A 17692-nucleotide genomic window follows, 5' to 3' on the forward strand; every position below is an offset into this window, starting at 1 on the left:
CGTCTCACAAATGCTGTTCTGCATTACATATAAAAAACATAAATGAAAGTCTTCAGTAAATGTTTCTTCATTGTGCCTTGACAGAAACAGAGTTTTCTGAGCCAGTTTCGTTAATAACTTTAGGCTAACTTATGTGCTAGCTAACCTGCTACCGTTAGCTAGCAACTTTCTTGAAAAAACATTGTTTGAAATACGTGAGTCATGTATTAACAAAACCATTCACATTATCCAGCATGTGGATCCTGCTAACATCACTCGCAGCCATACTCCACAGTGTAGAACGTTTTTAAAACCTCTTAAAGAAATTTCACCTCAGGATCGCGTTCCAGCAAACCTCCTGCAGACGGCCGCGCGTTCTACACCTGCGCAGTAGCCTACGCATGTAGTCGTCTTTTGCTTTAGCGGGAGCTGATATTTTGTTTCATTCTGGTTTGCCATTGCATAAATTATATTTGGCTAAAATACGTGTGTTTACAGTAAATAAATTGCAAAGCACCACTTCAAATATGTCCGCAAATGTAGGAGTTTCCTGGTAAATAGGGAATAAGTTGCTATTTTTTATGTACTTACCTTAAAAAAAGATAAATCAGCTGGACTTTTGTTATTAAAAGCAAGTAATATAGGCTACTAAAATAAAAGTGATGTGCTGTTATATTTATTTGCCGATGTGGCTCGTAGACATTGACTGTATACAACATTCAGTAGTCAATATGAAAAATTCACAATAAAAAATAAAAAAAACATAATTTCCCCATAGACTTGACTAAGTCATACGTACCACGTTATATTACAATAGGTACCCTGTTGTTATAAAATACTTAGAGTATAAATAATTTATAATTCTTCATATTCTTACCCCCTTATTACCCCAAACTTAAAATATTATTCCCTTATACCTACAAGTACGTACTGTAGAGGTACCCTGTTGTTACAAATAGGTACGCTGTAAATTCGGTTAAATTACGCAGTAAAATAAAGTGTTACCAAAAAATGTTGTTATAATGGAAGTCAATGGGGAAAAATGGCCACAAACAATAAATGAGGGAGAAAAAAATTAAATCTGATGCTGCACAAAAACTAAAAATGCATCAAAGCCAATGTTTTTATCAATCTTTGGCATGACCAAGACTGTGAAAAGGGTGAAAAAAAATCCAGTCCACAATCACTTTTATATTGAAAATCAGTGATTTTGAGTTTTTTTTCTCAAATCAGTGGCATCACTTCTGAGCTGGCAATTAAAGAGTTATAATCATGAAATTTTTGGAAACATTTGGTAGTTTTGATCAGTACTGAGGTTGATTAACAGATTTATGAAAAAAAAAATTTGAAAAAAATATAAATCTGATACATTTTTACAGCCGTTTAATTTAGTGGCCATTTTTGGCCGCTAACAACACGAAAGGGTAGTGAATTGGAACAAGGCACAAGGGTTAAAAGTTTTAATGGCTTGGCTACTGAGATGTGTAGGTGGGCATGTATGTAATGTATCCTTATTGTTCTTTAATGCTAAGTCAAATATTTTTACAGTATAATTCACTTCATTTTAAAAAGTAATACTTTCATGTAATATACAATACCATTTATTAAATATTTCCTATTTTCTATTATTTCTTTTTACCTTATATACACTCACCGGCCACTTTATTAGGTACACATGTCCAACTGCGCGTTACTGCAAATTTCTAATCAGCCAATCACATGGCAGCAACTCAATGCATTTAGACATGTAAGCTGTGTCCCAATTCAAGAGCTGCAACCTTATAAGCATGCGACCTTAAAAAGTGAGCACTCGGTCTTTCAAGGTGGAAGCCTCAGAAGTTCCCGAAGAGAACTGAAATGAGACGGTCTAACCTTCGAGGACCCATAATTGGCGTCACCTGCTGCACGCGCCCACCGCGCCTGTCAGCAGGACACAGATATGCATATATGCAGATATTTATTAACATAAATATGAAATCAGAAAAATATTAATTTATTTTAGAAAATATGACACAGTGATGAAGATTATTGAACAGTATATCAAATTAATCAACCTTAGAAATATACGCAACATAAAAAACATTTATTAACAGAAAACGTAACTTATAATACTTAAACAGTGAGAAGAAAAATGTTTTCTGATAAATACACTTTTATTTAATAAAGGTTTTAATTGTTTATTTTAGAATATCCAGCCATTATATGCAGCAGTTGAAGACGCGCAATGAATCTTGGGATATCCTCGGCTGTTAAGGATCCATTCATTCTATCCTTAACAGCGCGGGGAAATGAAGACGCATTTTGAGGCTTTGTTCTAAGCATCCTTTGAATTGGGATGGCCTTAGTAGCCTCAAGTCACGCTGGTCTTAAAATACATCCTTAGAAGGTCGCAGCCTTTGAATTGGGACACAGCTGTAGACATGGTCAAGACAATCTGCTGCAGTTCAAACTGAGCGTCAGAATGGGGAAGAAAGGTGATTTAAGTGACTTTGAGCGTGGCATGGTTGTTGCCAGAGGAGCTGGTCTGAGTATTTCAGAAACTGCTGATCTACTGGGATTTTCACACACAACCATCTCAAGGGTTTACAGACAATGGTCAGAAAAAGAGAAAATATCCAGTGAGCGGCAGTTCTGTGGGCGCAAATGCCTTGTTGATGCCAAAGGTCAGAGGAGAATGGGCCGAATGATTCAAGCTGATAGAAAGGCAACAGTAACTCAAATAAACACTCGTTACAACGGAGTTATTCAGAAGAGCATCTCTGAATGCACAACACGTCAAACCTTGATGCGGATGGGCTACAGCAGCGGAAGACCACACCGGGTGCCACTCCTGACAGCTAAAAACAGGAAACTAAGGCTACAATTCACACAGGCTCACCAAAATTGGCCAGTAGAAGATTGGAAAAACGTTGCCTGGTCTGATGAGTCTTGATTTCTGCGACATTCAGATGCTAGAGTCAGAATTTGGCGTCAACAACATGAAAGCATGGATCCATCCTGCCTAGTATCAACGGTTCAGGCTAGTGGAGGCAGTGTAATGGTGTGGGGGACATTTTCTTGGCACACTTTAGGCCCATTAGTACCAATTGACCATTGTGTATTTGGGGTATATAAATCCAGGTAAAGATAGGCAAATAAACACTCAGCAACGTTCACCAAGGCAAAACAAGATTTTGCACCGAAAAGGTTTAGTGAGACCTAAATGAAGATCTAAATGAAATAAATAAATAGATAGTCCACCAAATGAAGAACAGGTGACGCGCGCAATCAGTCTCAGGTACGGGCCGATGGGAAATTTAGTAAATGTTAATATTCGGGCGAGTAATCCCTCTGACAAAGGCTGAGGAGTGCTTTCCACAACAGGCCCTGACTTTTCACAATTTATATCACATTAATTATGTACATTTATAAATCATCATAACTTATAGAATATTGTACTAACAAAGTACTTATACAAACTTTAAAGTCCCCCTGCTGATCGATTTATATAAGTGCTTAAATATATTATTCTTATATAAACTTAAATAACTTATAATCTGATCTAGGAGCTTAATTAAATTTAGACTCCTAGATCAGATTATAATTTAAGTTTTAAGATCAAATTACTGGTTCAAATACAAATTACTGATCAAATTAAAAATAATGTTACTGAACCATCCTGTTTGGCGTTGGCGATACCAGCATTAATGTGTAGGTCCTAAGCAAAGCAACTGATTTCAAGTGTTCTGTCAAAGTCTGTTCCCTTGCCTTTAGGGCATCGTTTTTATCACGGTTTGTTTTATATATTTATAAAGACTAAAGATTTGAATTGTTTATACAAAAAAAATAATAATAATTTAATGTATTCTATAATACAGTTTATTAAATATTTCATACTTTGCCCAGTTTTTTATTATGGTATTTTTTTATAACCTCTCTACTGGTTGTTTTAAAATTATTATGTGTACATAATAAATACATAAATATAGCGCACACCCATGATGTGAAGTGAAACTCTGTAAGACTGCCAACTAGTGGTGATTGTTTTCTTAGCACAGCTGTGCTCGTGGATCTTTCAATGCAAACCACGCAACTTAAAGCAACACCAAAGAGTTTTTTTTTTTTACCTTAAAATAACGTTTCCAAAAAAGTTTCAGTGGTTCATCCACTCAAAACAGGGTGAATGGCACTTTCACATTCGCTTTGCAGCCCTCTATCGGCCAAAACCGCACAAAGAAGTTTCCAACCGTTGGGTAGTGGTCCTGTAGTTTGAGTGAAAACTACAAAAACTTGCTTTACGGCAGACCTACAATCCAATCAGAGCCAGCTATGCTGCAGTATTTACGCTGTGCTATGAACAATTACGCTTCTAACCTGTAGGGGGAGCAAAGAGCAATAAGTCTTAAGTGTTGCTTTAAGTCTCAAAACTCGTATGAACAAAACAGGATTAAAAGCACGTGCGTCGCCTGATCCACAAACGCACATCTTCTTTTTTTGCGTGCACAAATTGTGAAATAATGATACGAAATATGCCAACGGAATTCACAAATATGACTCTTAGGGTTGCCACCTTTCTGAAATGGAAATAAGGAACGGGGGGGGGGGGGGTTGTTTGCCCGGGTACGGTGACCCCCACTGAAGATAATTTAAAAAAAAAATAACCCCTGAAATGAAGACTTCTGGTGAAAATAGTGGAAACTAATTAATACATTTAGATAAATATATTTTATACAACTTCTTAGGCCCTAAATATTTAATGAATAGCAAAGTATGCCTAAGTATACAAGACTGAACCACATAGATGTAAAATATAAAGGCTATCATGATCATTTTGCCAACAATGAACCATGGTTTTAATTTATAATACGCCCTCTTCAAAGACCCCACCCCTTTTTAAACCTTGAGCTATCTAACTCCATAATTATTTAATAAGAAACCCATCAGAAATGATTGACACATTATGAGACGGGAGGGAGCGGGACACAGAAACAGAGGGAGAGCACTGGAGAGATATATATGTGGATTGTTAGGCTAAATCTGTACTATCTCTTTTAATATAATCACTTTCTTATCAACTGTATTTGAGTTTTAAAAATCCACATAATTACATACCATATGAGCGTCTGGAGACGACTGACGGACAATGAACCCTAACATTCCTCCATCCTGTGCCCGCAGCCTCTCGTTCCTCTTGTGATTATCTCCTCATGCGTGCTGCTTTATATCACACACTCCGCCGTGACAAACAGAAAAAACGCGACGGCATATGGTACAATTGGCCTTGTATTCATTGTCCCTCATGCATTCCAGCCAAGGGTAGTCATTTTCCCATTCAATTCTATATTTTTGTGCTCGTTTCTTTTTCGCCGGCTGCTCGGATGCAGTCATTTTTACATTTCCCGCTGTTGTCACTTGTCGTCATCGTTGCTATGATACGTGACATCACAATGACTGAAACGACCAATGGGCATTCCCTGATGGGGCTGCAACGCTACGCAGATCATAGACAAACAGAGGGAGAAATTACCGCACTGTCAGGGTTTTCTTATAGAAATGACGCGGTCTTCGTTCATGGCTGACATTATAAGCTATGTGTCTGTCATGTATTTGCACTGAATTAATTTTCATAAAATACGGAACAAACTGCGTTCCATATCAGTTCAATACGGAACAAGAATTTTATGTGTCAAATACGGGACGATTCCGTATTATACGGAACGGTTGGCAATACAAATCGATGCACATTCACGTAAATATTAAAATTTGCGGACACAAAATGAAAGACATCTGTTTAGTTCATTCATTGATAGTTGTTTGTATTTGGCTCATAAAATGCTTTAAACGGCGAAATGAAAGTCTCAATATAAAAAATGAACAGAACGTGATAAATGCACGCGTGTCACCTGATCCACAAACACAGTGGCGGCTGGTGCTAAAAAATTTTTTTCACACTCAAAATCAAACTTTTACTGTAGTAATGCAGTACTCTTAATAGCCATTTATCAGGTGATGAGTATCATTAGGCTACTACTTAGCTAAAATGCTGAAAATGTTACAGTTGAAATCAAACGCACGAAATAAATGTACTATGAAACTGTAATGTACTAATCAATCAAGGTAATCATTCACACACGCACACGCGCACACGCACACACACACACAGAGAGAGAGGTTGCGATAGACTTTTTCAATCTCCGTCATTTTTTGATAAACAGTGTGTAAAGAGTGCTTCACAGTCAGTTATTATCCGTAATTTCATGTTTTAATTATTTTCATTTTCGTTCACATGTCCATTTCTAATCATAAACTTACAAGATGAGCATACAAGTCAAATGTGTTTATTCATTTGTTTAGAGAACAGATAAACGGAGACCGTGCATCACTTTACCCTCACATGAAGCAGATGAATGAATGTTTTTTTCTCACAGTGACAGCGGAGGCAATAAAACACGCAAGCTTATGCTTAACAGGCAAATATAAACAAATCCAAAACACTACTGCGATTAAAATATCAATAAACATGTAAAAATCTGAATTGAACTAAACTCATCTGAAACCATCTTGTGTAATAAACGCAGATTAATGCAGAAGGCAGATTAATGCAGACTCTTGTCATTAGATTTTGTATCTTTACCTTAGACAGGCGTCTTGTCGCAGCGCTTCTGTAGTGTTTAACTTCAGCAGCCATGCGCAGACCAATCAGTGTATGACATCAAAATATCGTGAGAATGTTTAGAAACCAGGGCGTCATTTGAGCAAAATACTGCCACCAACTGGACATACATAGGAATTACATTCTCAAGTTGAGTTGTTTGGGCAATCTGCCAAAATGGCGTTCAGATTTTTCTTTATCCTGCTTAAATTTTCTCCATCAAAGACTTTTCGTTTAACGCGACCGAACACACACAAAAAGAGACACTAAAGTTGCCTAATCACGGGCTCGTACGTTTCTTTTTTGCTTTTATAGCAATAGCACAAGCACATTTTTCCCTCACAACAGACTAAGTACATACTGTCCATCAGCTCAATATGCACGGTTCGTGAAGTTTCCTTAAAAACAGTGGTTTTCTCGTGGGTGCTTTTTTAAACTCTACAACAACAAAACTAACAACAAAGTTGACCAAGCCACGGAATATACCGGATTATATGAGCTCTTGCTCTCATTATGTCCACGCAACACAAGCTCAAACACACCATAAAAGTTCATGTCATGCACGCCTATCACGCATTCAGACTTTAAAACAGCAAACAGGGAAAAAAATAAAACTCAAGACTTACATGATATCCAGCTAGCCAACTCCGTTTGCCATTAGAAGTGGTGGAGCACACAGACTGCCATCATTTGACTCTGTTGGTCGATCTGGTCCAAGCTTCTTAATCCTTTATTTATTCATCAATTAAATACCTTGTATAGGGTGATTTTGTAAGGATAAAAGCATATTTTCCTTCATCTCAAGATATTTCACTTGCTTTCACTGATCTGTACTGTAGCTATCAGTTAACACCGCAATCTGCAACACGGTTATGAGATTCTGAGAACGATCCAATCACAGGAGGTAAAAAACATATTGACATATTAAAAGCAATATTGATTCGCTTACAACATAAGTGGGAGTGTTTGGGGCGCACAGTCCTGCGGCCCAGGGCGGATCCGAAACCAGCCACTTAGAGCTCAGCCTCAGGTCACATGTTTTTACCCTTTTCCTGACCTACATAGACACTCATTAGGGGTGCGCCCCAGACACACAAACATGAAACACACACAACGAACTCAGTTTTGATTTTTAATTGTTTTAAATAAATTATAACATGACTAACAGTGAAATAATACAACTAAATGATTTTATTTTGTATTAATTTGCACTATATATTTAACTTTTTGGTAACATGTTCAAGTAGCTTTACTCTCTCGCCAGCTTTAAGGGGGCGGCGCCCCAGCGCCCCCTAGTGACCGGCCGCCACTGAATGCACATCTCCCTTTTTGCATGCGCAAATTATGAGATTTGAATACAAAATAAAATATTTGTATTTGTACATTTTTTAATTATTATTTCAAATTCTGAATTTCACATATTCAAATCTCAAGACATTTGTTCGTGGATAGTAAAATACGTTTACAGATACATGTGCATGTATTTTTTAATCATTTTGAGACAGTGCCAATCGTCCTCTAATGACCTGGAGAAGGAATGGGAAACTGCCTCTTTTGATGAAAATGTGGATGAACACAAAGAAAATGAAACCTAGGACTATCATCCGTGGGAGGGAATGGTGCAGTCACCATCTCACCGAGAGCAGTCCCTGCCAACTCCAGGTCGCGCGTCTAAGGGCAGCTTACCTTTTGTTTTCTGCTGAATTTCACGGTGGGCCGGATGGTTGGGGTGCTCTGTCTGCGACCGGTTCCACAATGCTGCTTAGTTGGAGGTTGCTGCTGGAATGGCGTGAGAAGCAGACTGAGACCCTGCTGCCGATGGGCAGATGGTAGCAGCAGGTCGAGGTCAAGGCAGAATGTGTTTTTTGCCTCAGTCTGCTTCTGGGTGGCCGAGAACTGCTAGGCAAAGCTCTTGACCGCATCACCGAAGAGGCCAGCCTGGGATATGAGAGCGTTAAGAAACTGTGTCTTATCCGCATTCTTCATATCAGCCAGGCACAGACAGAGATGGTATTCCTGGACCACAAGAGTGGATATCCCACACCTGACAGCCTTGTGGTGACCATGGTCGCTCGATGCACCAGGTCAGTGGCCGCAAAACGTTCTTGTATGGTTCAGTGGTGGAGTCCAATCCAAGTTGACCGCCTCTGCCACACGAGCAAGCATGGCAGTCATCTCTAGGTCCGAACCGAGCCCCTGAGAGAGACTGCCCCCTTCTGATGTTGTGACTAGGGAAGGGTACTGAAACCCGGTGTTAAACTGGCCCCGGTGCTAAATTATGAAAGACCGTAGTATCAGTAAGATCTGACGCTATCGGTTCTGCTTTCGGTACTGGAGAAAATTAAATAAATGTACTATGTATTCTTGCTTAAAAATGTTATCGTGCACATTTTATCTCACCAAACATTTCTAATTTGTACAAAGATTGACAATGGCGGATAGAGCAAAACGTTCAAAAATGTGGTTATAATTCACTAGAGTTGATTTTTTCATATGCTTTATTAACAACAACAGATAGCATGTACAGTGCCATACTGTATATCATTTAATAGAAAAAATTCACATGCCTCAACAATTCACTAGAGTTGATGCAGACAACGCTCTTTATCATATAGGTAAGTGCAACACGATGTTTGCATGTAAGGGCGTAAACACAAGCAATTCTGACACGTTGATGTAGATTAAACTATTCAACAGTATATCAAATTAATCAACCTTAACAATATACGCAACATAAACAGAATAATATTAACACAAGTCACAGCCTCAAGTCGCACTGCTAGAGAACTGCAGAGAAATGCAAAGTTCCCTTTCAATACGGTTCACTTCGCATTGCATCAGTTAGCTGACGCTATGGGGGAAACTCCTGTTTACTCCGTGACTGAAGCCTATTGGTTAACGTCTGTACAAAGTACAGACCAATGACGTTTGAACCCGCGCGCGGGATGCACACGTCCTTATATAAGCGTGGTTCAATCGTCAGGAGCTCATTATTTTCTCATTCAGCGCGAACCTCTCGCTGCTCCGTAGAAGAAGAAGAAGCCTTACCTCGCCGTCGACAAAAGCCCTGCAGCGGAGTCCAGGCCTAGCGTCTTCCCCTAACGTTTTCCGGCTGAGAACCAAAGATAGCAGAGTCCAGGTCTAGCGTCTAATCCCTGCCGCTTTCCGGCCGAGAACCAAAGATAGACTTCGCATGCCGTGGTACGAGCCCTGTGCAGCGGACACATGCCTGACGAGGTCTCCCCTGCGGCCGCCCGGTAAGATCAATATTTTTAATATAAAGCTATAAGCTAAAAGAGCAGGCGCTGTTGTAATAGCGTCCAGCACAGCGGCTCGGTGAGCCTCTCTGCTATGAATTTCCTCCGAGCGCGTTACCGGTCTGGCACCTCCCACGCCGGGACCGCGCTTATATGCTTAGGTTGTCTTATCCATGTTTCGTGCTCCCCCTGCTGTTCCTCTCTCGCCTGGATGAACACACGGCGAGCCATGAGACTAGATGGATGCATAGACAAGCACACACGGACTAACCCCCCCGTGTTCTGTCACACCGCAACCGTTCATGCTTACAGAGACCCTTCGCTCCTCTCACATTCAGTGGTGAGATCTCTGGCACATATATTAATCCCCCGAGTGCATCGGGTGATACCGTCACGACGCATGGCTGTTCTGTCTGTGTTGCTGCTCCCCTCTGCCGTTCCTCTCTTGTTGAGATGAACAAGCGGGGAACCGTAGAACTGGATAGATGCATACGACAAGCAAACACAGGCGGTCTGCCCCTGTTCTCTGTCATAGCACAGCCACTCGTGCTCCACACTCGCGGAGTCCCTCGCTCCTTTCCCCACAGTGGTGAGGTCTCTTAACGGCTTAGTTAGCACGCGGTATTACGGATCGTTGCCTCTAAATGCAGCTGTCTAGTGTTCAACGATTACAGAGCTTCATGCCTCTCCCCTCCTGGAGCGGCGCGATCTCATTCGTCTGCTCGATAGGGCGGATTCGCCGCTATTGGAGCACCAAGAACACTCATTATAAGAGCTACCGGCTCACTATTTATCTGTACAGAGCTTCATGCCCCTCCCCTCCTGGAGCGGCACGATCTCATTCGTCTGCTCGATAAGGCGGACACGCCTCTATTGGAGCGCTAAAACACTTATTATAGAGCTTTACTGGCCTGAGCCTGTCTCACTTCGGAGAGCTCACTATTCGTCTGCCCGGTCATTTCTTTCTGGTTTAGAAGGAATCAGAGGCAGAACGAATTTGTTTATAATATACTGAGGCCCGAATACCTCCCTTTATTCAGTCCCGTCCTATATCAGTGCGCTGAATATTGGTACATTCTTATATACCCGGTTTTTCTGCCCTTTTAAAAACCGGCAAAACCGCGGGCCTCACGGCAGACTTCCTCTCTGCGATGGGTTCAGTCTGACATTAAACCACCTAGACATACTGCTCTGCTCCGTGAGCCATTCGGTCACTACTGAGGCTCGTGCACCTGAACGGCTGAGCTCTGGCCTCCGCAGCACAGCTGCATCAACAGAGAACAAAACTGTCTGGGAGAAAAGGGGTTAAGTCGCGCCTCGGCTGGACTGCCCTGAAATGTTTTCTGTGTGCTGTTTATCCAAACATACTGTGTAATACTGTCGGTTATGCGACCTCACTATAGTGGCGAACGGTATTGAATTCCTCTAAAAAGAGTAATTTCCGTGCTTACTATACTGTGTATTGACACCCACGGTTGTACGGTGTCTCTAAACACTTTATCGATACGCATAGTGATACGCATATCATGCTTAAACTACCAAGATGCAGAAATATTAACCCATTACGATGGGCGTGCGGAGATGGCATCCGTGGGACACAACCTACATTACGTGCCTTATGACACGTTGACACGAGCTGCTAGGACCCCTTTTCGCGAGGCGTCCTTATGCAAAGTCTGATCCATTCTGTCTAGTGACATTGAAAAGTATAAACCCCCTGCGAATCTTGGGTGGAACACTTTTCTCCTCACTACAGAGGCTCGTGCACGGCGGCTCTCTCCCCTACCTATATCTATGTGGCCGTGATAACAGCGAACCACGCTTTTACGACCAACCATTCATTTAATTCACAAGCCTGTCATCTCGCAGATGTGGATGGTGCCCGAGGCACAGCGCTCTGGAACTGTCCAAGGTCATGTATGACAGATACGTCTGACGTACATCAGACGATCAGCTGTTCATCTGAGTCACAGATCACTCACTAGAGCACCTGTCAATACAGGTTATTTATGGATCGTTGACGTTATCACCTCCTGTGACAATTATGCTCACTCGTGGTAAGTCTACTCCATGTATGGATTAGCTACTTGGGCATGGTCTTAGAGGTTTCTCATTTGACATTTGTGACACGGCCGGCTGGTCCCCGCCGTCCACGTTGTCAGTTTACAGCTTCGACATCCCTGCTTCGTTTGTTGCATTAAAGGTGCGGCCATTAGCTCACCTGTATGCACGATATGGTTTTTAATTATATGCGTCCACCGTGCGCTTAGAGAAGCTCACATGTGCACGCTATAATTTGGTATACACTAAGATGCGCTTGGAAAAGCTCACCTGTATACACGGCTGTGTTATGCTTTGTGACACATACATTGTTGTTCATCTGTGTACGTTCACGGTGCGTTGGGTGCTCACCGTTACGTTCATCAATCATATCTGTACACATTCACGGCGTGTTCTGTGCACTGATTTATCTATACGCATTCACGGTGCACTGAAGGGTTCACCCGTGTGCGCATAATTTATTATCAGAACACATGACGGCGCGCTCGAGAATCTTGCCGGCCTGTGCATTATAACACTCTGATTCATCTATATGCATTCACGATGTATTCAAGTGTTCACCTGTGCCCGTGCAATTTATAGTCAATACACATTTACGGCGCGCTTGGAAAGCTCACCGATCTGTGCACTATAATACTACCTATATGCATCCCGATGCGCTCGAGGGCGCACCTGGGTTCACACTATTGTGGTATCTGTATAATCCCACGCTACGAACCGCTCTGCCGCATATTATAGTCAGATCGGCCGTTCGTGAGCTTCGCAGATCACTCACTACGTATGTCCGTTGCTAACAGTGGTTATTTAGATGGATTGTTGAAACCATCGCACTGGCTCTGGCTCTATGAGCTATAGAGCCCACTCTGTCCGAGTTTGGCTTCTTCATGGACTGGTCTACAGGGGTATCTATATTTGATATCTGCTACGCGGCCGGCTGGTCTTCGCCGTCTACGTTGTCGGATTGTACAGCTTAGACGTCACTGCCCTACGAGCGCAGGTTCTCTCGTCTCAATCATGCACGCTCATGCGTTTTATGTGTACACCACGGTGCGCTCAGCGAGCTCACCAACGTGACTCTGAATTTACTTATCTCGCACACCCGCGGCGCGCTCGGTACCTCGCCGTCTTGTGCTATGTTATGTGCCCCCGGTGCATTTAAAACCCCACCGTGTGCGCGTCAACATTTTATATGGTGCTTACACATTTGCTTTAAACCTGTGAATATGCCGGTTATAGGGCCACACGCAGTGTCTCTCCGGTAAGGCACTTCAGTACGTTGTGTATGCACGGCGTGATGGGATTATGTTCCCCCATAGCATCAGCTAACTGACGCAATGCGAAGTGAACCGTATTGAAAGGGAACGCTTAGGCTACTCACGTAACCCCGGTTCCCTGAAATAACGGGAACGAAGCATTGCGTCTCTTGCCGTGCTACAAACGTCTACGCAGTGAGTGTTATTCGGCTGCGCGCTTCAGTCGAATAATAATGAGCTCCTGACGATTGAACCGCGCTTATATAAGGACGTGTGCATCCCGCGCGCGGGTTCAAACGTCATTGGTCTGTACTTTGTACAGACGTTAACCAATAGGCTTCAGTCACGGAGTAAACAGGAGTTTCCCCCATAGCGTCAGCTAACTGACGCAATGCTTCGTTCCCGTTATTTCAGGGAACCGGGGTTACGTGAGTAACCTAAGCGTTTTCGACTGCCTAGCTAGCTCATTCCTGGTGGTTGCCCCATCTACGTCAAGCATGTATGCTAAAATCATTTCGAATCAACGTTGTTCACGTCATTTGAAATAAATGTACAATCTCCCTACTTGGTTTGTTTACCTTACGTTGAAATTCTTTTGATTTCTTTTGGGAAAAATTACGTTAAGCATTCAACACATTATTAAAGCAGTTTTTGTCTTTGAAACACACAAAACATGTAACATTACATCAAATAAAATGTTCATGTTTCAAAAGGGTTAGAATTATTGTACATTTCTGAAATATTGCTACATTGTAAGTCTAGACTCTCATGTTGAAAAAAACTATTTTTATTATTATCAAGAAAACATATTATCTGAAAAAAGAATTAATTATTTCCCTTGTTGTCATAAAATGTGAAAATTGCAATTGTTGGTATTTTGAAAAGAAAGTCTGTGTGCTCTGTAAGATCCATTCCCATGAATATGGTATTACTAGAAAGCCCAGGACCTCCTCTTGACAGTACAGTAGAATTCAAATAGATTGTATAAATTTGGCTTGACTTAGAGGTCTGAAATGCATGTCCACTACAGAAGACAAAATGAAATGCTCGGTCACAGTAGGATATATTGTAGACAACAAAACGAAACATCTTGTGAAGATGTCAAATAACTTATGATTTTTTTCTGCATAACTATAGATTTATTGCCATAACTTTTATTCAATAGTTTTTTTAATCACATAACAGTTTATTCACAATATCAAATATCAACATGTAAACAAGTATACAGTATAATAGAATGGGAATTTAAGAAATGCAGCTTGTAATTTTGCTTTACACATACCATTATCATAATCTTATCTTGCTCCTGTTCATGTGGTGTTTAAGGACCACTTGTGGACATACAATTTAACTGCAGACATTTGATGATAGTGAATCATGTCTATTTCAATCTGTTACACTCCCACATGAAAAATACTGCTCTGTTCTAAATAAATTGTAGTAGAATTCCTAGATACTATGTTTTTTTAACAATACCATAGTGAATATTAAAGTATACTGCAGTATACTACAGATTCACTTTAGTTAATATACTACAGAGTACTGAAGTACCATGACTCATAAATAAAGCTATATTTGTCTTGGTTATTCAAATGTATTTCAAAACAAAAATATTTGCATACCCTTGGTCCAACGGGTAGCACAATCTGGGCTCAACCACCCTAAAATGTGATTACTGCCCCCATAGTTCCCGTATAGCACCATTAGGCTGGAGTACAATCAGTCTAATGTCTTTGTGTAATGGTGGGTGAATCCCAATTCAGGGGCTGCGGCCTTTTAAAGCCATGGACTTTGAAGGCAACGCTCGATATTTGAAGGCGGCAGCCTCTAAAGGCCACAAAGCAAACTGAAATGAGACGGTCTAGCCTACGGGGGGAGTTACGTCACTTTAATGATATTAATTCACATCACTAAAACATCATTAATAGTAAACAGTCACAAGGACCTTTAATTTGCAAAATATACACTTTTTTGTGTAAGTGATAAATGTTGTATTTTCTCTGATTTCTAATGTTAAATTATAGTCTCTTGCTCCACCTAATGGGTAAATCTGACCTTGGAGCTGTCGCTGATGTTCTTCTGATACTTTGCATGTTAACTCCAAAGTTTGCATATTTGTAGAAATATTTATGTATTTTCATATATTTATCACTAAAGTATATAACTATATACTTTATATATATAACTGTCACAGGTCGGAGCGGACCCAAGATAGCTAAAAGGGCCACGCCCCTTCCTAGTTTCCACCTCGAGGAGGTTCCCAAGACCATCCCAATGACCAGACAGACAAGTATACTACAATTAAAATACAACTTTATAAAATATTTAAAAGATAAGGGGAATGGTAATTTAAAACAGTCTCTTCTTCTTGGCTCCAGGACAACTCCAAGTTAGAGCGGGGGCTAGGACTCCTTTCCAGAGGGGTTTCTGCTATCCGTGGCGCCCTCCGCTTCTCCTGGAGGCAGAACAGGAAAAACGCTTTAGTGCTTTGGTTGATACTTTGTCCACCAGTGTTGGGCAAGTTACTTCCGAAGTGTAATACATTATATATTACAAATTACTGTCATTTGAAAGTAATTAGTTACATTACAATATTACTGATTCTGAACTATAATGAGTTACACTACTTTTGCGTTACTTTTGAGTTACTTTCATCAAAATAACATAAGTATAGGCATTATAAAATGTTAAAATGTAGTTTATTGATGCTTATAAATCTAGAAGGTATGTGTTGCCCTCGAGCTTTGAATAGGCACAGTGAAGACTTATGGCAAAAAACAGTAACAATGACTGTCAGAGTCATAAACATGGACAAATGATCTGGTAAAAGTCTGGTAAATGATACCAAACTCAATAAAGCTAGAGCCCACTAAAATGCAACCTATAGACTAATAACATGGCAAGACACGCAACCTCTTTTCATTTCTATTCTTTAATTCACTGTTAATTCAGAATCACAGCACAAACCTGGCATGCACTGGGTTGAGACATCTTATCAAAAAGTGCTATTAGAGGATCAGGCCTCAAGGAATACAGCTCATTTCAGTACAATATAAGGATTACATGTAGGTTAACATATAATTGCTTAATAAAACACAGACAAACAGAGGAACACTGCTTTTTTCCAAACAATGAATATAGGCTCCCATACAAAGGCTGGTAAAAACTTTAAACAGTGATGTTTAAATGTACTATTTAAATAACCATGTTTAAGTCTACATTAATGTTATGTTGTAGTTTAGGTTGCTGTTTGTAATAAAACTATAGATAGCATAGGAATAGCCTAGCAATCTATTATGTATATGGACTGTAACCATAGCAACGTTAGCTTACCTTGTCATTGCTGGTGTGGTGAAATGGATTTTACTGGCAAGATTTCTAAAAGTCTCTTTACTTCTGAGGTACAAGCAGCACAGGAGACCGATAGAAACTTTCTGTTGCTTTTAATTAGTGCTCTCATTCGCAGAATTTTGCGTATGCAGCGCTACCGGACCTGATTGCGACCACTTTAGTCAATGCTTATACAGCCGCGAACTTCCCAGATTCGGCTCTTTAAGAAACGCGTCAAATACAAAATTTAAGTAAAAATGAACATGCTGCATACAGCACCTGGAAACAGACATACGCTGCGTCCCAAACCGCCTACTTCCATACTATATAGTAGGCAAAGAGTACGAGAAGTAGTGCTTTTCGCCTACTATATAGTATGGAAGTATGCTGTTTGGGACGCAGCCATTACTATTTTACCCGCAGATTTTTCCTGTGTGGATGCTGGTCGCGCGCATTGGTCAAAAATAAAAAAATTTAAATAACACGTCTATTTTTGAAATGCATTGTTGTAACGCGCTCGTTACCAAGACTGTAACGAGTAAAATATTACCAAAATTTTATTAGTAATGCATTATATTACTGCGTTACAGCAAAAACTAATATATTACTGTAATATATTATATTTTGTAATGCGTTACTCCCAACACTGTTGTCCACTACCTGCCACTGGTGATTGTCTGAGATATTTGTCCCTTCTCTCGCCCCTTAGGGTCACTGGCGAACTCCTCTGGCCACCTCCCGGCCGTTTGAAAAGGAAGTGATGGGAAGGAGGGGAACAGGTCCACAACGGCCCCCAGGAGTGATACTCTCGCCGGCCGGGACTGAAAGCAGAGATGGATTATGCAACATGGGTAAGGAATTCACATGGAGGTAGGTACTTTACCAGCTGAGACTTGGCGTTCCTCTTCGGGGCGTGTCAGAAGCAAAGGTAAGGTACACCGTAAGGTGAAGTATCACACAACAGCAGGCAAGTTCAGACTGGGACTTTATGCTCCTCTTCGGGGTCGTACTGGAGGCAGAGGTAGGTTATACCACACAGGTAAAGTATTCACACAACAGTATGTGAAATCAGACTGGGACTTTATGTTCCTCTTCGGGTCGTACTAGAAGCAGAGGTAAGTTACACCACACAGGTAAGGTATTCACACAGAGGTAAGTGATTTCATAAACTGGGGCTTTGC

This window comes from Paramisgurnus dabryanus, chromosome 8 (genome assembly GCF_030506205.2).
Source record: "Paramisgurnus dabryanus chromosome 8, PD_genome_1.1, whole genome shotgun sequence".
NCBI lineage: Eukaryota > Metazoa > Chordata > Actinopteri > Cypriniformes > Cobitidae > Paramisgurnus > Paramisgurnus dabryanus.